The sequence below is a fragment of the Urocampus carinirostris genome, unplaced genomic scaffold (genome assembly GCF_059441175.1).
Source record: "Urocampus carinirostris isolate Australia breed hairy pipefish unplaced genomic scaffold, RoL_Ucar_1.0 HiC_scaffold_99, whole genome shotgun sequence".
NCBI classification, from domain to species: Eukaryota; Metazoa; Chordata; class Actinopteri; order Syngnathiformes; family Syngnathidae; genus Urocampus; species Urocampus carinirostris.
The window spans coordinates 683-21,773 of record NW_028283206.1 but is presented as its reverse complement, the minus strand read 5'-3'; the positions used below and the strand labels follow the sequence as shown (position 1 = coordinate 21,773).

Genomic DNA, 21,091 nt, shown 5'->3' with positions numbered 1-21,091 from the left:
TGTCTGTCTGTCTGTCTGTCTGTCTGTCTGTCTGTCTGTCTGTCTGTCTGTCTGTCTGTCTGTCTGTCTGTCTGTCTGTCTGTCTGTCTGTCTGTCTGTCTGTCTGTCTGTCTGTCTGTCTGTCTGTCTGTCTGTCTGTCTGTCTGTCTGTCTGTCTGTCTGTCTGTCTGTCTGTCTGTCATAGTTTCCCTGACCGGGAATCAAACCCGGGCCACAGCAGTGAGAGTGCTGGATCCTAGCCACTAGACCACCAAGGACTTTACTAGAAAAAAGTTGACTGTCGTCAAATCCATTCTATAAAAGGAACCTCTTTCAATGCTTTCTCCGATAAAAAATTTCTGTCTTTCCGTCTATTATAATAGACCTGACCGGGAATCGAACCCGGGCCACAGCAGTGAGAGTGCTGGATCCTAGCCACTAGACCATCAGGGACTGTACAGGAAAAAAGTTGACTGTCGGAAAACCCATTCTAGAAAAAGGAACCTCTTTCAATGTTCATTCCAATTCCTCAAGAGGAATTTTCTATCTGCGTGTAACAGTTTCCCTGACCTGGAATCGAACCCAGGCCACAGCAGTGAAAGTGCTGAATCCTAGCCACTAGACCACCAAGGACTTTACTAGAAAAAAAGTTGACTGTCGTCAAATCCATTCTATAAAAGGAACCTCTTTCAATGCTTTCTCCAATAAGAATTTTCTGTCTTTCCGTCTATAATAATAGACCTGACCTGGAATCGAACCCAGGCCACAGCAGTGAAAGTGCTGGATCCTAGCCACTAGACCACCAAGGACTTTACTAGAAAAAAAGTTGACTGTCGGAAAACCCATTCTAGAAAAAGGAACCTCTTTCAATGCTTTCTCCAATAAGAATTTTCTGTCTTTCCGTCTATTATAATAGACCTGACCGGGAATCGAACCCGGGCCACAGCAGTGAGAGTGCTGGATCCTAGCCACTAGTCCATCAGGGAATGAACAGGAAAAAAGTTGACTGTCGGAAAACCCATTCTAGAAAAAGGAACATCTTTCAATTTTCTTTCCAATTCCTCAAGAGGAATTTTCTATCTGCGTGTAACAGTTTCCCTGACCTGGAATCGAACCCGGGCCACAGCATTGAAAGTGCTGGATCTTAGCCACTAGACCACCAAGGACTTTACTAGAAAAAAAGTTGACTGTCGTCAAATCCATTCTATAAAAAGAACCTCTTTCAATGCTTTCTCCAATAAGAATTGTCTGTCTCTCTGTCTGTCTGTCTGTCTGTCTCTCTGTCTCTCTGTCTCTCTGTCTCTCTGTCTCTCTGTCTCTCTGTCTCTCTGTCTCTCTGTCTCTCTGTCTCTCTGTCTCTCTGTCTCTCTGTCTCTCTGTCTCTCTGTCTGTCTGTCATAGTTTCCCTGACCGGGAATCAAACCCGGGCCACAGCAGTGAGAGTGCTGGATCCTAGCCACTAGACCACCAAGGACTTTACTAGAAAAAAGTTGACTGTCGTCAAATCCATTCTATAAAAGGAACCTCTTTCAATGCTTTCTCCGATAAAAAATTTCTGTCTTTCCGTCTATTATAATAGACCTGACCGGGAATCGAACCCGGGCCACAGCAGTGAGAGTGCTGGATCCTAGCCACTAGACCATCAGGGACTGTACAGGAAAAAAGTTGACTGTCGGAAAACCCATTCTAGAAAAAGGAACCTCTTTCAATGTTCATTCCAATTCCTCAAGAGGAATTTTCTATCTGCGTGTAACAGTTTCCCTGACCTGGAATCGAACCCAGGCCACAGCAGTGAAAGTGCTGAATCCTAGCCACTAGACCACCAAGGACTTTACTAGAAAAAAAGTTGACTGTCGTCAAATCCATTCTATAAAAGGAACCTCTTTCAATGCTTTCTCCAATAAGAATTTTCTGTCTTTCCGTCTATAATAATAGACCTGACCTGGAATCGAACCCAGGCCACAGCAGTGAAAGTGCTGGATCCTAGCCACTAGACCACCAAGGACTTTACTAGAAAAAAAGTTGACTGTCGGAAAACCCATTCTAGAAAAAGGAACCTCTTTCAATGCTTTCTCCAATAAGAATTTTCTGTCTTTCCGTCTATTATAATAGACCTGACCGGGAATCGAACCCGGGCCACAGCAGTGAGAGTGCTGGATCCTAGCCACTAGTCCATCAGGGAATGAACAGGAAAAAAGTTGACTGTCGGAAAACCCATTCTAGAAAAAGGAACATCTTTCAATTTTCTTTCCAATTCCTCAAGAGGAATTTTCTATCTGCGTGTAACAGTTTCCCTGACCTGGAATCGAACCCGGGCCACAGCATTGAAAGTGCTGGATCTTAGCCACTAGACCACCAAGGACTTTACTAGAAAAAAAGTTGACTGTCGTCAAATCCATTCTATAAAAGGAACCTCTTTCAATGCTTTCTCCAATAAGAATTTTCTGTCTTTCCGTCTATAATAATAGACCTGACCTGGAATCGAACCCAGGCCACAGCAGTGAAAGTGCTGGATCCTAGCCACTAGACCACCAAGGACTTTACTAGAAAAAAAGTTGACTGTCGGAAAACCCATTCTAGAAAAAGGAACCTCTTTCAATGCTTTCTCCAATAAGAATTTTCTGTCTTTCCGTCTATTATAATAGACCTGACCGGGAATCGAACCCGGGCCACAGCAGTGAGAGTGCTGGATCCTAGCCACTAGTCCATCAGGGAATGAACAGGAAAAAAGTTGACTGTCGGAAAACCCATTCTAGAAAAAGGAACATCTTTCAATTTTCTTTCCAATTCCTCAAGAGGAATTTTCTATCTGCGTGTAACAGTTTCCCTGACCTGGAATCGAACCCGGGCCACAGCAGTGAAAGTGCTGGATCTTAGCCACTAGACCACCAAGGACTTTACTAGAAAAAAAGTTGACTGTCGTCAAATCCATTCTATAAAAAGAACCTCTTTCAATGCTTTCTCCAATAAGAATTGTCTGTCTGTCTGTCTGTCTGTCTGTCTGTCTGTCTGTCTGTCTGTCTGTCTGTCTGTCTGTCTGTCTGTCTGTCTGTCTGTCTGTCTGTCTGTCTGTCTGTCTGTCTGTCTGTCTGTCTGTCTGTCTGTCTGTCTGTCTGTCTGTCTGTCTGTCTGTCTGTCTGTCTGTCTGTCTGTCTGTCTGTCTGTCTGTCTGTCTGTCTGTCTGTCTGTCTGTCTGTCTGTCTGTCTGTCTGTCTGTCTGTCTGTCTGTCTGTCTGTCTGTCTGTCTGTCTGTCTGTCTGTCTGTCTGTCTGTCTGTCTGTCTGTCTGTCTGTCTGTCTGTCTGTCTGTCTGTCTGTCTGTCTGTCTGTCTGTCTGTCTGTCTGTCTGTCTGTCTGTCTGTCTGTCTGTCTGTCTGTCTGTCTGTCTGTCTGTCTGTCTGTCTGTCTGTCTGTCTGTCTGTCTGTCTGTCTGTCTGTCTGTCTGTCTGTCTGTCTGTCTGTCTGTCTGTCTGTCTGTCTGTCTGTCTGTCTGTCTGTCTGTCTGTCTGTCTGTCTGTCTGTCTGTCTGTCTGTCTGTCTGTCTGTCTGTCTGTCTGTCTGTCTGTCTGTCTGTCTGTCTGTCTGTCTGTCTGTCTGTCTGTCTGTCTGTCTGTCTGTCTGTCTGTCTGTCTGTCTGTCTGTCTGTCTGTCTGTCTGTCTGTCTGTCTGTCTGTCTGTCTGTCTGTCTGTCTGTCTGTCTGTCTGTCTGTCTGTCTGTCTGTCTGTCTGTCTGTCTGTCTGTCTGTCTGTCTGTCTGTCTGTCTGTCTGTCTGTCTGTCTGTCTGTCTGTCTGTCTGTCTGTCTGTCTGTCTGTCTGTCTGTCTGTCTGTCTGTCTGTCTGTCTGTCTGTCTGTCTGTCTGTCTGTCTGTCTGTCTGTCTGTCTGTCTGTCTGTCTGTCTGTCTGTCTGTCTGTCTGTCTGTCTGTCTGTCTGTCTGTCTGTCTGTCTGTCTGTCTGTCTGTCTGTCTGTCTGTCTGTCTGTCTGTCTGTCTGTCTGTCTGTCTGTCTGTCTGTCTGTCTGTCTGTCTGTCTGTCTGTCTGTCTGTCTGTCTGTCTGTCTGTCTGTCTGTCTGTCTGTCTGTCTGTCTGTCTGTCTGTCTGTCTGTCTGTCTGTCTGTCTGTCTGTCTGTCTGTCTGTCTGTCTGTCTGTCTGTCTGTCTGTCTGTCTGTCTGTCTGTCTGTCTGTCTGTCTGTCTGTCTGTCTGTCTGTCTGTCTGTCTGTCTGTCTGTCTGTCTGTCTGTCTGTCTGTCTGTCTGTCTGTCTGTCTGTCTGTCTGTCTGTCTGTCTGTCTGTCTGTCTGTCTGTCTGTCTGTCTGTCTGTCTGTCTGTCTGTCTGTCTGTCTGTCTGTCTGTCTGTCTGTCTGTCTGTCTGTCTGTCTGTCTGTCTGTCTGTCTGTCTGTCTGTCTGTCTGTCTGTCTGTCTGTCTGTCTGTCTGTCTGTCTGTCTGTCTGTCTGTCATAGTTTCCCTGACCGGGAATCAAACCCGGGCCACAGCAGTGAGAGTGCTGGATCCTAGCCACTAGACCACCAAGGACTTTACTAGAAAAAAGTTGACTGTCGTCAAATCCATTCTATAAAAGGAACCTCTTTCAATGCTTTCTCCGATAAAAAATTTCTGTCTTTCCGTCTATTATAATAGACCTGACCGGGAATCGAACCCGGGCCACAGCAGTGAGAGTGCTGGATCCTAGCCACTAGACCATCAGGGACTGTACAGGAAAAAAGTTGACTGTCGGAAAACCCATTCTAGAAAAAGGAACCTCTTTCAATGTTCATTCCAATTCCTCAAGAGGAATTTTCTATCTGCGTGTAACAGTTTCCCTGACCTGGAATCGAACCCAGGCCACAGCAGTGAAAGTGCTGAATCCTAGCCACTAGACCACCAAGGACTTTACTAGAAAAAAAGTTGACTGTCGTCAAATCCATTCTATAAAAGGAACCTCTTTCAATGCTTTCTCCAATAAGAATTTTCTGTCTTTCCGTCTATAATAATAGACCTGACCTGGAATCGAACCCAGGCCACAGCAGTGAAAGTGCTGGATCCTAGCCACTAGACCACCAAGGACTTTACTAGAAAAAAAGTTGACTGTCGGAAAACCCATTCTAGAAAAAGGAACCTCTTTCAATGCTTTCTCCAATAAGAATTTTCTGTCTTTCCGTCTATTATAATAGACCTGACCGGGAATCGAACCCGGGCCACAGCAGTGAGAGTGCTGGATCCTAGCCACTAGTCCATCAGGGAATGAACAGGAAAAAAGTTGACTGTCGGAAAACCCATTCTAGAAAAAGGAACATCTTTCAATTTTCTTTCCAATTCCTCAAGAGGAATTTTCTATCTGCGTGTAACAGTTTCCCTGACCTGGAATCGAACCCGGGCCACAGCATTGAAAGTGCTGGATCTTAGCCACTAGACCACCAAGGACTTTACTAGAAAAAAAGTTGACTGTCGTCAAATCCATTCTATAAAAAGAACCTCTTTCAATGCTTTCTCCAATAAGAATTGTCTGTCTGTCTGTCTGTCTGTCTGTCTGTCTGTCTGTCTGTCTGTCTGTCTGTCTGTCTGTCTGTCTGTCTGTCTGTCTGTCTGTCTGTCTGTCTGTCTGTCTGTCTGTCTGTCTGTCTGTCTGTCTGTCTGTCTGTCTGTCTGTCTGTCTGTCTGTCTGTCTGTCTGTCTGTCTGTCTGTCTGTCTGTCTGTCTGTCTGTCTGTCTGTCTGTCTGTCTGTCTGTCTGTCTGTCTGTCTGTCTGTCTGTCTGTCTGTCTGTCTGTCTGTCTGTCTGTCTGTCTGTCTGTCTGTCTGTCTGTCTGTCTGTCTGTCTGTCTGTCTGTCTGTCTGTCTGTCTGTCTGTCTGTCTGTCTGTCTGTCTGTCTGTCTGTCTGTCTGTCTGTCTGTCTGTCTGTCTGTCTGTCTGTCTGTCTGTCTGTCTGTCTGTCTGTCTGTCTGTCTGTCTGTCTGTCTGTCTGTCTGTCTGTCTGTCTGTCTGTCTGTCTGTCTGTCTGTCTGTCTGTCTGTCTGTCTGTCTGTCTGTCTGTCTGTCTGTCTGTCTGTCTGTCTGTCTGTCTGTCTGTCTGTCTGTCTGTCTGTCTGTCTGTCTGTCTGTCTGTCTGTCTGTCTGTCTGTCTGTCTGTCTGTCTGTCTGTCTGTCTGTCTGTCTGTCTGTCTGTCTGTCTGTCTGTCTGTCTGTCTGTCTGTCTGTCTGTCTGTCTGTCTGTCTGTCTGTCTGTCTGTCTGTCTGTCTGTCTGTCTGTCTGTCTGTCTGTCTGTCTGTCTGTCTGTCTGTCTGTCTGTCTGTCTGTCTGTCTGTCTGTCTGTCTGTCTGTCTGTCTGTCTGTCTGTCTGTCTGTCTGTCTGTCTGTCTGTCTGTCTGTCTGTCTGTCTGTCTGTCTGTCTGTCTGTCTGTCTGTCTGTCTGTCTGTCTGTCTGTCTGTCTGTCTGTCTGTCTGTCTGTCTGTCTGTCTGTCTGTCTGTCTGTCTGTCTGTCTGTCTGTCTGTCTGTCTGTCTGTCTGTCTGTCTGTCTGTCTGTCTGTCTGTCTGTCTGTCTGTCTGTCTGTCTGTCTGTCTGTCTGTCTGTCTGTCTGTCTGTCTGTCTGTCTGTCTGTCTGTCTGTCTGTCTGTCTGTCTGTCTGTCTGTCTGTCTGTCTGTCTGTCTGTCTGTCTGTCTGTCTGTCTGTCTGTCTGTCTGTCTGTCTGTCTGTCTGTCTGTCTGTCTGTCTGTCTGTCTGTCTGTCTGTCTGTCTGTCTGTCTGTCTGTCTGTCTGTCTGTCTGTCTGTCTGTCTGTCTGTCTGTCTGTCTGTCTGTCTGTCTGTCTGTCTGTCTGTCTGTCTGTCTGTCTGTCTGTCTGTCTGTCTGTCTGTCTGTCTGTCTGTCTGTCTGTCTGTCTGTCTGTCTGTCTGTCTGTCTGTCTGTCTGTCATAGTTTCCCTGACCGGGAATCAAACCCGGGCCACAGCAGTGAGAGTGCTGGATCCTAGCCACTAGACCACCAAGGACTTTACTAGAAAAAAGTTGACTGTCGTCAAATCCATTCTATAAAAGGAACCTCTTTCAATGCTTTCTCCGATAAAAAATTTCTGTCTTTCCGTCTATTATAATAGACCTGACCGGGAATCGAACCCGGGCCACAGCAGTGAGAGTGCTGGATCCTAGCCACTAGACCATCAGGGACTGTACAGGAAAAAAGTTGACTGTCGGAAAACCCATTCTAGAAAAAGGAACCTCTTTCAATGTTCATTCCAATTCCTCAAGAGGAATTTTCTATCTGCGTGTAACAGTTTCCCTGACCTGGAATCGAACCCAGGCCACAGCAGTGAAAGTGCTGAATCCTAGCCACTAGACCACCAAGGACTTTACTAGAAAAAAAGTTGACTGTCGTCAAATCCATTCTATAAAAGGAACCTCTTTCAATGCTTTCTCCAATAAGAATTTTCTGTCTTTCCGTCTATAATAATAGACCTGCACAGCAGTGAAAGTGCTGGATCCTAGCCACTAGACCACCAAGGACTTTACTAGAAAAAAAGTTGACTGTCGGAAAACCCATTCTAGAAAAAGGAACCTCTTTCAATGCTTTCTCCAATAAGAATTTTCTGTCTTTCCGTCTATTATAATAGACCTGACCGGGAATCGAACCCGGGCCACAGCAGTGAGAGTGCTGGATCCTAGCCACTAGTCCATCAGGGAATGAACAGGAAAAAAGTTGACTGTCGGAAAACCCATTCTAGAAAAAGGAACATCTTTCAATTTTCTTTCCAATTCCTCAAGAGGAATTTTCTATCTGCGTGTAACAGTTTCCCTGACCTGGAATCGAACCCGGGCCACAGCATTGAAAGTGCTGGATCTTAGCCACTAGACCACCAAGGACTTTACTAGAAAAAAAGTTGACTGTCGTCAAATCCATTCTATAAAAGGAACCTCTTTCAATGCTTTCTCCAATAAGAATTTTCTGTCTTTCCGTCTATAATAATAGACCTGACCTGGAATCGAACCCAGGCCACAGCAGTGAAAGTGCTGAATCCTAGCCACTAGACCACCAAGGACTTTACTAGAAAAAAAGTTGACTGTCGGAAAACCCATTCTAGAAAAAGGAACCTCTTTCAATGCTTTCTCCAATAAGAATTTTCTGTCTTTCCGTCTATTATAATAGACCTGACCGGGAATCGAACCCGGGCCACAGCAGTGAGAGTGCTGGATCCTAGCCACTAGTCCATCAGGGAATGAACAGGAAAAAAGTTGACTGTCGGAAAACCCATTCTAGAAAAAGGAACATCTTTCAATTTTCTTTCCAATTCCTCAAGAGGAATTTTCTATCTGCGTGTAACAGTTTCCCTGACCTGGAATCGAACCCGGGCCACAGCAGTGAAAGTGCTGGATCTTAGCCACTAGACCACCAAGGACTTTACTAGAAAAAAAGTTGACTGTCGTCAAATCCATTCTATAAAAAGAACCTCTTTCAATGCTTTCTCCAATAAGAATTGTCTGTCTGTCTGTCTGTCTGTCTGTCTGTCTGTCTGTCTGTCTGTCTGTCTGTCTGTCTGTCTGTCTGTCTGTCTGTCTGTCTGTCTGTCTGTCTGTCTGTCTGTCTGTCTGTCTGTCTGTCTGTCTGTCTGTCTGTCTGTCTGTCTGTCTGTCTGTCTGTCTGTCTGTCTGTCTGTCTGTCTGTCTGTCTGTCTGTCTGTCTGTCTGTCTGTCTGTCTGTCTGTCTGTCTGTCTGTCTGTCTGTCTGTCTGTCTGTCTGTCTGTCTGTCTGTCTGTCTGTCTGTCTGTCTGTCTGTCTGTCTGTCTGTCTGTCTGTCTGTCTGTCTGTCTGTCTGTCTGTCTGTCTGTCTGTCTGTCTGTCTGTCTGTCTGTCTGTCTGTCTGTCTGTCTGTCTGTCTGTCTGTCTGTCTGTCTGTCTGTCTGTCTGTCTGTCTGTCTGTCTGTCTGTCTGTCTGTCTGTCTGTCTGTCTGTCTGTCTGTCTGTCTGTCTGTCTGTCTGTCTGTCTGTCTGTCTGTCTGTCTGTCTGTCTGTCTGTCTGTCTGTCTGTCTGTCTGTCTGTCTGTCTGTCTGTCTGTCTGTCTGTCTGTCTGTCTGTCTGTCTGTCTGTCTGTCTGTCTGTCTGTCTGTCTGTCTGTCTGTCTGTCTGTCTGTCTGTCTGTCTGTCTGTCTGTCTGTCTGTCTGTCTGTCTGTCTGTCTGTCTGTCTGTCTGTCTGTCTGTCTGTCTGTCTGTCTGTCTGTCTGTCTGTCTGTCTGTCTGTCTGTCTGTCTGTCTGTCTGTCTGTCTGTCTGTCTGTCTGTCTGTCTGTCTGTCTGTCTGTCTGTCTGTCTGTCTGTCTGTCTGTCTGTCTGTCTGTCTGTCTGTCTGTCTGTCTGTCTGTCTGTCTGTCTGTCTGTCTGTCTGTCTGTCTGTCTGTCTGTCTGTCTGTCTGTCTGTCTGTCTGTCTGTCTGTCTGTCTGTCTGTCTGTCATAGTTTCCCTGACCGGGAATCGAACCCGGGCCACAGCAGTGAGAGTGCTGGATCCTAGCCACTAGACCACCAAGGACTTTACTAGAAAAAAGTTGACTGTCGTCAAATCCATTCTATAAAAGGAACCTCTTTCAATGCTTTCTCCGATAAAAAAATTTCTGTCTTTCCGTCTATTATAATAGACCTGACCTGGAATCGAACCCAGGCCACAGCAGTGAAAGTGCTGGATCCTAGCCACTAGACCACCAAGGACTTTACTAGAAAAAAAGTTGACTGTCGGAAAACCCATTCTAGAAAAAGGAACCTCTTTCAATGTTCATTCCAATTCCTCAAGAGGAATTTTCTATCTGCGTGTAACAGTTTCCCTGACCTGGAATCGAACCCGGGCCACAGCAGTGAAAGTGCTGGATCCTAGCCACTAGACCACCAAGGACTTTACTAGAAAAAAAGTTGACTGTCGTCAAATCCATTCTATAAAAGGAACCTCTTTCAATGCTTTCTCCAATAAGAATTTTCTGTCTTTCCGTCTATAATAATAGACCTGACCTGGAATCGAACCCAGGCCACAGCAGTGAAAGTGCTGGATCCTAGCCACTAGACCACCAAGGACTTTACTAGAAAAAAAGTTGACTGTCGTCAAATCCATTCTATAAAAGGAACCTCTTTCAATGCTTTCTCCAATAAGAATTTTCTGTCTTTCCGTCTATAATAATAGACCTGACCTGGAATCGAACCCAGGCCACAGCAGTGAAAGTGCTGGATCCTAGCCACTAGACCACCAAGGACTTTACTAGAAAAAAAGTTGACTGTCGGAAAACCCATTCTAGAAAAAGGAACCTCTTTCAATGCTTTCTCCAATAAGAATTTTCTGTCTTTCCGTCTATTATAATAGACCTGACCGGGAATCGAACCCGGGCCACAGCAGTGAGAGTGCTGGATCCTAGCCACTAGTCCATCAGGGAATGAACAGGAAAAAAGTTGACTGTCGGAAAACCCATTCTAGAAAAAGGAACATCTTTCAATTTTCTTTCCAATTCCTCAAGAGGAATTTTCTATCTGCGTGTAACAGTTTCCCTGACCTGGAATCGAACCCGGGCCACAGCAGTGAAAGTGCTGGATCCTAGCCACTAGACCACCAAGGACTTTACTAGAAAAAAAGTTGACTGTCGTCAAATCCATTCTATAAAAAGAACCTCTTTCAATGCTTTCTCCAAAAAGAATTGTCTGTCTGTCTGTCTGTCTGTCTGTCTGTCTGTCTGTCTGTCTGTCTGTCTGTCTGTCTGTCTGTCTGTCTGTCTGTCTGTCTGTCTGTCTGTCTGTCTGTCTGTCTGTCTGTCTGTCTGTCTGTCTGTCTGTCTGTCTGTCTGTCTGTCTGTCTGTCTGTCTGTCTGTCTGTCTGTCTGTCTGTCTGTCTGTCTGTCTGTCTGTCTGTCTGTCTGTCTGTCTGTCTGTCTGTCTGTCTGTCTGTCTGTCTGTCTGTCTGTCTGTCTGTCTGTCTGTCTGTCTGTCTGTCTGTCTGTCTGTCTGTCTGTCTGTCTGTCTGTCTGTCTGTCTGTCTGTCTGTCTGTCTGTCTGTCTGTCTGTCTGTCTGTCTGTCTGTCTGTCTGTCTGTCTGTCTGTCTGTCTGTCTGTCTGTCTGTCTGTCTGTCTGTCTGTCTGTCTGTCTGTCTGTCTGTCTGTCTGTCTGTCTGTCTGTCTGTCTGTCTGTCTGTCTGTCTGTCTGTCTGTCTGTCTGTCTGTCTGTCTGTCTGTCTGTCTGTCTGTCTGTCTGTCTGTCTGTCTGTCTGTCTGTCTGTCTGTCTGTCTGTCTGTCTGTCTGTCTGTCTGTCTGTCTGTCTGTCTGTCTGTCTGTCTGTCTGTCTGTCTGTCTGTCTGTCTGTCTGTCTGTCTGTCTGTCTGTCTGTCTGTCTGTCATAGTTTCCCTGACCGGGAATCAAACCCGGGCCACAGCAGTGAGAGTGCTGGATCCTAGCCACTAGACCACCAAGGACTTTACTAGAAAAAAGTTGACTGTCGTCAAATCCATTCTATAAAAGGAACCTCTTTCAATGCTTTCTCCGATAAAAAATTTCTGTCTTTCCGTCTATTATAATAGACCTGACCGGGAATCGAACCCGGGCCACAGCAGTGAGAGTGCTGGATCCTAGCCACTAGACCATCAGGGACTGTACAGGAAAAAAGTTGACTGTCGGAAAACCCATTCTAGAAAAAGGAACCTCTTTCAATGTTCATTCCAATTCCTCAAGAGGAATTTTCTATCTGCGTGTAACAGTTTCCCTGACCTGGAATCGAACCCGGGCCACAGCAGTGAAAGTGCTGAATCCTAGCCACTAGACCACCAAGGACTTTACTAGAAAAAAAGTTGACTGTCGTCAAATCCATTCTATAAAAGGAACCTCTTTCAATGCTTTCTCCAATAAGAATTTTCTGTCTTTCCGTCTATAATAATAGACCTGACCTGGAATCGAACCCAGGCCACAGCAGTGAAAGTGCTGGATCCTAGCCACTAGACCACCAAGGACTTTACTAGAAAAAAAGTTGACTGTCGGAAAACCCATTCTAGAAAAAGGAACCTCTTTCAATGCTTTCTCCAATAAGAATTTTCTGTCTTTCCGTCTATTATAATAGACCTGACCGGGAATCGAACCCGGGCCACAGCAGTGAGAGTGCTGGATCCTAGCCACTAGTCCATCAGGGAATGAACAGGAAAAAAGTTGACTGTCGGAAAACCCATTCTAGAAAAAGGAACATCTTTCAATTTTCTTTCCAATTCCTCAAGAGGAATTTTCTATCTGCGTGTAACAGTTTCCCTGACCTGGAATCGAACCCGGGCCACAGCATTGAAAGTGCTGGATCTTAGCCACTAGACCACCAAGGACTTTACTAGAAAAAAAGTTGACTGTCGTCAAATCCATTCTATAAAAGGAACCTCTTTCAATGCTTTCTCCAATAAGAATTTTCTGTCTTTCCGTCTATAATAATAGACCTGACCTGGAATCGAACCCAGGCCACAGCAGTGAAAGTGCTGAATCCTAGCCACTAGACCACCAAGGACTTTACTAGAAAAAAAGTTGACTGTCGGAAAACCCATTCTAGAAAAAGGAACCTCTTTCAATGCTTTCTCCAATAAGAATTTTCTGTCTTTCCGTCTATTATAATAGACCTGACCGGGAATCGAACCCGGGCCACAGCAGTGAGAGTGCTGGATCCTAGCCACTAGTCCATCAGGGAATGAACAGGAAAAAAGTTGACTGTCGGAAAACCCATTCTAGAAAAAGGAACATCTTTCAATTTTCTTTCCAATTCCTCAAGAGGAATTTTCTATCTGCGTGTAACAGTTTCCCTGACCTGGAATCGAACCCGGGCCACAGCAGTGAAAGTGCTGGATCTTAGCCACTAGACCACCAAGGACTTTACTAGAAAAAAAGTTGACTGTCGTCAAATCCATTCTATAAAAAGAACCTCTTTCAATGCTTTCTCCAATAAGAATTGTCTGTCTGTCTGTCTGTCTGTCTGTCTGTCTGTCTGTCTGTCTGTCTGTCTGTCTGTCTGTCTGTCTGTCTGTCTGTCTGTCTGTCTGTCTGTCTGTCTGTCTGTCTGTCTGTCTGTCTGTCTGTCTGTCTGTCTGTCTGTCTGTCTGTCTGTCTGTCTGTCTGTCTGTCATAGTTTCCCTGACCGGGAATCAAACCCGGGCCACAGCAGTGAGAGTGCTGGATCCTAGCCACTAGACCACCAAGGACTTTACTAGAAAAAAAGTTGACTGTCGGAAAACCCATTCTAGAAAAAGGAACCTCTTTCAATGCTTTCTCCAATAAGAATTTTCTGTCTTTCCGTCTATTATAATAGACCTGACCGGGAATCGAACCCGGGCCACAGCAGTGAGAGTGCTGGATCCTAGCCACTAGTCCATCAGGGAATGAACAGGAAAAAAGTTGACTGTCGGAAAACCCATTCTAGAAAAAGGAACATCTTTCAATTTTCTTTCCAATTCCTCAAGAGGAATTTTCTATCTGCGTGTAACAGTTTCCCTGACCTGGAATCGAACCCGGGCCACAGCAGTGAAAGTGCTGGATCTTAGCCACTAGACCACCAAGGACTTTACTAGAAAAAAAGTTGACTGTCGTCAAATCCATTCTATAAAAAGAACCTCTTTCAATGCTTTCTCCAATAAGAATTGTCTGTCTGTCTGTCTGTCTGTCTGTCTGTCTGTCTGTCTGTCTGTCTGTCTGTCTGTCTGTCTGTCTGTCTGTCTGTCTGTCTGTCTGTCTGTCTGTCTGTCTGTCTGTCTGTCTGTCTGTCTGTCTGTCTGTCTGTCTGTCTGTCTGTCTGTCTGTCTGTCTGTCTGTCTGTCTGTCTGTCTGTCTGTCTGTCTGTCTGTCTGTCTGTCTGTCTGTCTGTCTGTCTGTCTGTCTGTCTGTCTGTCTGTCTGTCTGTCTGTCTGTCTGTCTGTCTGTCTGTCTGTCTGTCTGTCATAGTTTCCCTGACCGGGAATCAAACCCGGGCCACAGCAGTGAGAGTGCTGGATCCTAGCCACTAGACCACCAAGGACTTTACTAGAAAAAAAGTTGACTGTCGGAAAACCCATTCTAGAAAAAGGAACCTCTTTCAATGCTTTCTCCAATAAGAATTTTCTGTCTTTCCGTCTATTATAATAGACCTGACCGGGAATCGAACCCGGGCCACAGCAGTGAGAGTGCTGGATCCTAGCCACTAGTCCATCAGGGAATGAACAGGAAAAAAGTTGACTGTCGGAAAACCCATTCTAGAAAAAGGAACATCTTTCAATTTTCTTTCCAATTCCTCAAGAGGAATTTTCTATCTGCGTGTAACAGTTTCCCTGACCTGGAATCGAACCCGGGCCACAGCAGTGAAAGTGCTGGATCTTAGCCACTAGACCACCAAGGACTTTACTAGAAAAAAAGTTGACTGTCGTCAAATCCATTCTATAAAAAGAACCTCTTTCAATGCTTTCTCCAATAAGAATTGTCTGTCTGTCTGTCTGTCTGTCTGTCTGTCTGTCTGTCTGTCTGTCTGTCTGTCTGTCTGTCTGTCTGTCTGTCTGTCTGTCTGTCTGTCTGTCTGTCTGTCTGTCTGTCTGTCTGTCTGTCTGTCTGTCTGTCTGTCTGTCTGTCTGTCTGTCTGTCTGTCTGTCTGTCTGTCTGTCTGTCTGTCTGTCTGTCTGTCTGTCTGTCTGTCTGTCTGTCTGTCTGTCTGTCTGTCTGTCTGTCTGTCTGTCTGTCTGTCTGTCTGTCTGTCTGTCTGTCTGTCTGTCTGTCTGTCTGTCTGTCTGTCTGTCTGTCTGTCTGTCTGTCTGTCTGTCTGTCTGTCTGTCTGTCTGTCTGTCTGTCTGTCTGTCTGTCTGTCTGTCTGTCTGTCTGTCTGTCTGTCTGTCTGTCTGTCTGTCTGTCTGTCTGTCTGTCTGTCTGTCTGTCTGTCTGTCTGTCTGTCTGTCTGTCTGTCTGTCTGTCTGTCTGTCTGTCTGTCTGTCTGTCTGTCTGTCTGTCTGTCTGTCTGTCTGTCTGTCTGTCTGTCTGTCTGTCTGTCTGTCTGTCTGTCTGTCTGTCTGTCTGTCTGTCTGTCATAGTTTCCCTGACCGGGAATCAAACCCGGGCCACAGCAGTGAGAGTGCTGGATCCTAGCCACTAGACCACCAAGGACTTTACTAGAAAAAAGTTGACTGTCGTCAAATCCATTTTATAAAAGGAACCTCTTTCAATGCTTTCTCCGATAAAAAAATTTCTGTCTTTCCGTCTATTATAATAGACCTGACCGGGAATCGAACCCGGGCCACAGCAGTGAGAGTGCTGGATCCTAGCCACTAGACCACCAAGGACTTTACTAGAAAAAAAGTTGACTGTCGGAAAACCCATTCTAGAAAAAGGAACCTCTTTCAATGTTCATTCCAATTCCTCAAGAGGAATTTTCTATCTGCGTGTAACAGTTTCCCTGACCTGGAATCGAACCCAGGCCACAGCAGTGAAAGTGCTGAATCCTAGCCACTAGACCACCAAGGACTTTACTAGAAAAAAAGTTGACTGTCGTCAAATCCATTCTATAAAAGGAACCTCTTTCAATGCTTTCTCCAATAAGAATTTTCTGTCTTTCCGTCTATAATAATAGACCTGACCTGGAATCGAACCCAGGCCACAGCAGTGAAAGTGCTGGATCCTAGCCACTAGACCACCAAGGACTTTACTAGAAAAAAAGTTGACTGTCGGAAAACCCATTCTAGAAAAAGGAACCTCTTTCAATGCTTTCTCCAATAAGAATTTTCTGTCTTTCCGTCTATTATAATAGACCTGACCGGGAATCGAACCCGGGCCACAGCAGTGAGAGTGCTGGATCCTAGCCACTAGTCCATCAGGGAATGAACAGGAAAAAAGTTGACTGTCGGAAAACCCATTCTAGAAAAAGGAACATCTTTCAATTTTCTTTCCAATTCCTCAAGAGGAATTTTCTATCTGCGTGTAACAGTTTTCCTGACCTGGAATCGAACCCAGGCCACAGCAGTGAAAGTGCTGGATCCTAGCCACTAGACCACCAAGGACTTTACTAGAAAAAAAGTTGACTGTCGTCAAATCCATTCTATAAAAGGAACCTCTTTCAATGCTTTCTCCAATAAGAATTGTCTGTCTGTCTGTCTGTCTGTCTGTCTGTCTGTCTGTCTGTCTGTCTGTCTGTCTGTCTGTCTGTCTGTCTGTCTGTCTGTCTGTCTGTCTGTCTGTCTGTCTGTCTGTCTGTCTGTCTGTCTGTCTGTCTGTCTGTCTGTCTGTCTGTCTGTCTGTCTGTCTGTCTGTCTGTCTGTCTGTCTGTCTGTCTGTCTGTCTGTCTGTCTGTCTGTCTGTCTGTCTGTCTGTCTGTCTGTCTGTCTGTCTGTCTGTCTGTCTGTCTGTCTGTCTGTCTGTCTGTCTGTCTGTCTGTCTGTCTGTCTGTCTGTCTGTCTGTCTGTCTGTCTGTCTGTCTGTCTGTCATAGTTTCCCTGACCGGGAATCAAACCCGGGCCACAGCAGTGAGAGTGCTGGATCCTAGCCACTAGACCACCAAGGACTTTACTAGAAAAAAGTTGACTGTCGTCAAATCCATTTTATAAAAGGAACCTCTTTCAATGCTTTCTCCGATAAAAAAATTTCTGTCTTTCCGTCTATTATAATAGACCTGACCGGGAATCGAACCCGGGCCACAGCAGTGAGAGTGCTGGATCCTAGCCACTAGTCCATCAGGGAATGAACAGGAAAAAAGTTGACTGTCGGAAAACCCATTCTAGAAAAAGGAACATCTTTCAATTTTCTTTCCAATTCCTCAAGAGGAATTTTCTATCTGCGTGTAACAGTTTTCCTGACCTGGAATCGAACCCAGGCCACAGCAGTGAAAGTGCTGGATCCTAGCCACTAGACCACCAAGGACTTTACTAGAAAAAAAGTTGACTGTCGTCAAATCCATTCTATAAAAGGAACCTCTTTCAATGCTTTCTCCAATAAGAATTGTCTGTCTGTCTGTCTGTCTGTCCGTCCGTCCGTCCGTCCGTCCGTCCGTCCGTCCGTCCGTCCGTCCGTCCGTCCGTCCGTCCGTCCGTCCGTCCGTCCGTCCGTCCGTCCGTCCGTCCGTCCGTCCGTCCGTCCGTCCGTCCGTCCGTCCGTCCGTCCGTCCGTCCGTCCGTCCGTCCGTCCGTCCGTCCGTCCGTCCGTCCGTCCGTCCGTCCGTCCGTCCGTCCGTCCGTCCGTCCGTCCGTCCGTCCGTCCGTCCGTCCGTCCGTCCGTCCGTCCGTCTGTCTGTCTGTCATAGTTTCCCTGACCGGGAATCAAACCCGGGCCACAGCAGTGAGAGTGCTGGATCCTAGCCACTAGACCACCAAGGACTTTACTAGAAAAAAGTTGACTGTCGTCAAATCCATTTTATAAAAGGAACCTCTTTCAATGCTTTCTCCGATAAAAAAAATTCTGTCTTTCCGTCTATTATAATAGACCTGACCGGGAATCGAACCCGGGCCACAGCAGTGAGAGTGCTGGATCCTAGCCACTAGACCACCAAGGACTTTACTAGAAAAAAAGTTGACTGTCGGAAAACCCATTCTAGAAAAAGGAACCTCTTTCAATGTTCATTCCAATTCCTCAAGAGGAATTTTCTATCTGCGTGTAACAGTTTCCCTGACCTGGAATCGAACCCAGGCCACAGCAGTGAAAGTGCTGAATCCTAGCCACTAGACCACCAAGGACTTTACTAGAAAAAAAGTTGACTGTCGTCAAATCCATTCTATAAAAGGAACCTCTTTCAATGCTTTCTCCAATAAGAATTTTCTGTCTTTCCGTCTATAATAATAGACCTGACCTGGAATCGAACCCAGGCCACAGCAGTGAAAGTGCTGGATCCTAGCCACTAGACCACCAAGGACTTTACTAGAAAAAAAGTTGACTGTCGGAAAACCCATTCTAGAAAAAGGAACCTCTTTCAATGCTTTCTCCAATAAGAATTTTCTGTCTTTCCGTCTATTATAATAGACCTGACCGGGAATCGAACCCGGGCCACAGCAGTGAGAGTGCTGGATCCTAGCCACTAGTCCATCAGGGAATGAACAGGAAAAAAGTTGACTGTCGGAAAACCCATTCTAGAAAAAGGAACATCTTTCAATTTTCTTTCCAATTCCTCAAGAGGAATTTTCTATCTGCGTGTAACAGTTTTCCTGACCTGGAATCGAACCCAGGCCACAGCAGTGAAAGTGCTGGATCCTAGCCACTAGACCACCAAGGACTTTACTAGGAAAAAAGTTGACTGTCGTCAAATCCATTCTATAAAAGGAACCTCTTTCAATGCTTTCTCCAATAAGAATTGTCTGTCTGTCTGTCTGTCTGTCTGTCTGTCTGTCTGTCTGTCTGTCTGTCTGTCTGTCTGTCTGTCTGTCTGTCTGTCTGTCTGTCTGTCTGTCTGTCTGTCTGTCTGTCTGTCTGTCTGTCTGTCTGTCTGTCTGTCTGTCTGTCTGTCTGTCTGTCTGTCTGTCTGTCTGTCTGTCTGTCTGTCTGTCTGTCTGTCTGTCTGTCTGTCTGTCTGTCTGTCTGTCTGTCTGTCTGTCTGTCTGTCTGTCTGTCTGTCTGTCTGTCTGTCTGTCTGTCTGTCTGTCTGTCTGTCTGTCTGTCTGTCTGTCTGTCTGTCTGTCTGTCTGTCTGTCTGTCTGTCTGTCTGTCTGTCTGTCTGTCTGTCTGTCTGTCTGTCTGTCTGTCTGTCTGTCTGTCTGTCTGTCTGTCTGTCTGTCTGTCTGTCTGTCTGTCTGTCTGTCTGTCTGTCTGTCTGTCATAGTTTCCCTGACCGGGAATCAAACCCGGGCCACAGCAGTGAGAGTGCTGGATCCTAGCCACTAGACCACCAAGGACTTTACTAGAAAAAAGTTGACTGTCGTCAAATCCATTTTATAAAAGGAACCTCTTTCAATGCTTTCTCCGATAAAAAAATTTCTGTCTTTCCGTCTATTATAATAGACCTGACCGGGAATCGAACCCGGGCCACAGCAGTGAGAGTGCTGGATCCTAGCCACTAGTCCATCAGGGAATGAACAGGAAAAAAGTTGACTGTCGGAAAACCCATTCTAGAAAAAGGAACATCTTTCAATTTTCTTTCCAATTCCTCAAGAGGAATTTTCTATCTGCGTGTAACAGTTTTCCTGACCTGGAATCGAACCCAGGCCACAGCAGTGAAAGTGCTGGATCCTAGCCACTAGACCACCAAGGACTTTACTAGAAAAAAAGTTGACTGTCGTCAAATCCATTCTATAAAAGGAACCTCTTTCAATGCTTTCTCCAATAAGAATTGTCTGTCTGTCCGTCCGTCCGTCCGTCCGTCCGTCCGTCCGTCCGTCCGTCCGTCCGTCCGTCCGTCCGTCCGTCCGTCCGTCCGTCCGTCCGTCCGTCCGTCCGTCCGTCCGTCCGTCCGTCCGTCCGTCCGTCCGTCCGTCCGTCCGTCCGTCCGTCCGTCCGTCCGTCCGTCCGTCCGTCCGTCCGTCCGTCCGTCCGTCCGTCCGTCCGTCCGTCCGTCCGTCCGTCCGTCCGTCCGTCCGTCCGTCCGTCCGTCCGTCCGTCCGTCCGTCCGTCGGAAAACCCATTCTAGAAAAAGGAACATCTTTCAATTTTCTTTCCAATTCCTCAAGAGGAATTTTCTATCTGCGTGTAACAGTTTTCCTGACCTGGAATCGAACCCAGGCCACAGCAGTGAAAGTGCTGGATCCTAGCCACTAGACCACCAAGGACTTTACTAGAAAAAAAGTTGACTGTCGTCAAATCCATTCTATAAAAGGAACCTCTTTCAATGCTTTCTCCAATAAGAATTTTCTGTCTTTCCGTCTATTATAATAGACCTGACCGGGAATCGAACCCGGGCCACAGCAGTGAGAGTGCTGGATCCTAGCCACTAGACCACCAAGGACTTTACTAGAAAAAAAGTTGACTGTCGGAAAACCCATTCTAGAAAAAGGAACATCTTTCCAATTCCTCAAGAGGAATTGTCTGTCTGTCTGTCTGTCTGTCTGTCTGTCTGTCATAGTTTCCCTGACCGGGAATCGAACCCGGGCCACAGCAGTGAGAGTGCTGGATCCTAGCCACTAGACCACCAAGGACTTTACTAGAAAAAAAGTTGACTGTCGTCAAATCCATTCTATAAAAGGAACCTCTTTCAATGCTTTCTCCAATAAGAATTTTCTGTCTTTCCGACTATTATAATAGACCTGACCGGCAATCGAACCCGGGCCACAGCAGTGAGAGTGCTGGATCCTAGCCACTAGTCCATCAGGGAATGAACAGGAAAAAAGTTGACTGTCGGAAAACCCATTCTAGAAAAAGGAACATCTTTCAATTTTCTTTCCAATTCCTCAAGAGGAATTTTCTATCTGCGTGTAACAGTTTCCCTGACCTGGAATCGAACCCGGGCCACAGCAGTGAAAGTGCTGGATCTTAGCCACTAGACCACCAAGGACTTTACTAGAAAAAAAGTTGACTGTCGTCAAATCCATTCTATAAAAAGAACCTCTTTCAATGCTTTCTCCAATAAGAATTGTCTGTCTGTCTGTCCGTCCGTCCGTCCGTCCGTCCGTCCGTCCGTCCGTCCGTCCGTCCGTCCGTCCGTCCGTCCGTCCGTCCGTCCGTCCGTCCGTCCGTCCGTCCGTCCGTCCGTCCGTCCGTCCGTCCGTCCGTCCGTCCGTCCGTCCGTCCGTCCGTCCGTCCGTCCGTCCGTCCGTCCGTCCGTCCGTCCGTCCGTCTGTCTGTCTGTCATAGTTTCCCTGACCGGGAATCAAACCCGGGCCACAGCAGTGAGAGTGCTGGATCCTAGCCACTAGACCACCAAGGACTTTACTAGAAAAAAGTTGACTGTCGTCAAATCCATTTTATAAAAGGAACCTCTTTCAATGCTTTCTCCGATAAAAAAATTTCTGTCTTTCCGTCTATTATAATAGACCTGACCGGGAATCGAACCCGGGCCACAGCAGTGAGAGTGCTGGATCCTAGCCACTAGACCACCAAGGACTTTACTAGAAAAAAAGTTGACTGTCGGAAAACCCATTCTAGAAAAAGGAACCTCTTTCAATGTTCATTCCAATTCCTCAAGAGGAATTTTCTATCTGCGTGTAACAGTTTCCCTGACCTGGAATCGAACCCAGGCCACAGCAGTGAAAGTGCTGAATCCTAGCCAC

The 21,091-nt window shown here is 46.3% G+C and overlaps 2 non-coding genes across 2 annotated transcripts; both read right to left on the bottom strand.

Moving 5' to 3' along the window:
* Positions 1 to 9,427: 9,427 nt before the first annotated feature.
* trnae-cuc (transfer RNA glutamic acid (anticodon CUC)) lies at positions 9,428 to 9,499 on the bottom strand. The gene has a single exon. It is a non-coding gene; the product is annotated as a tRNA-Glu (tRNA).
* A 10,449-nt stretch (positions 9,500 to 19,948) lies between these two features.
* trnae-cuc (transfer RNA glutamic acid (anticodon CUC)) lies at positions 19,949 to 20,020 on the bottom strand. The gene has a single exon. It is a non-coding gene; the product is annotated as a tRNA-Glu (tRNA).
* Positions 20,021 to 21,091: the final 1,071 nt, after the last annotated feature.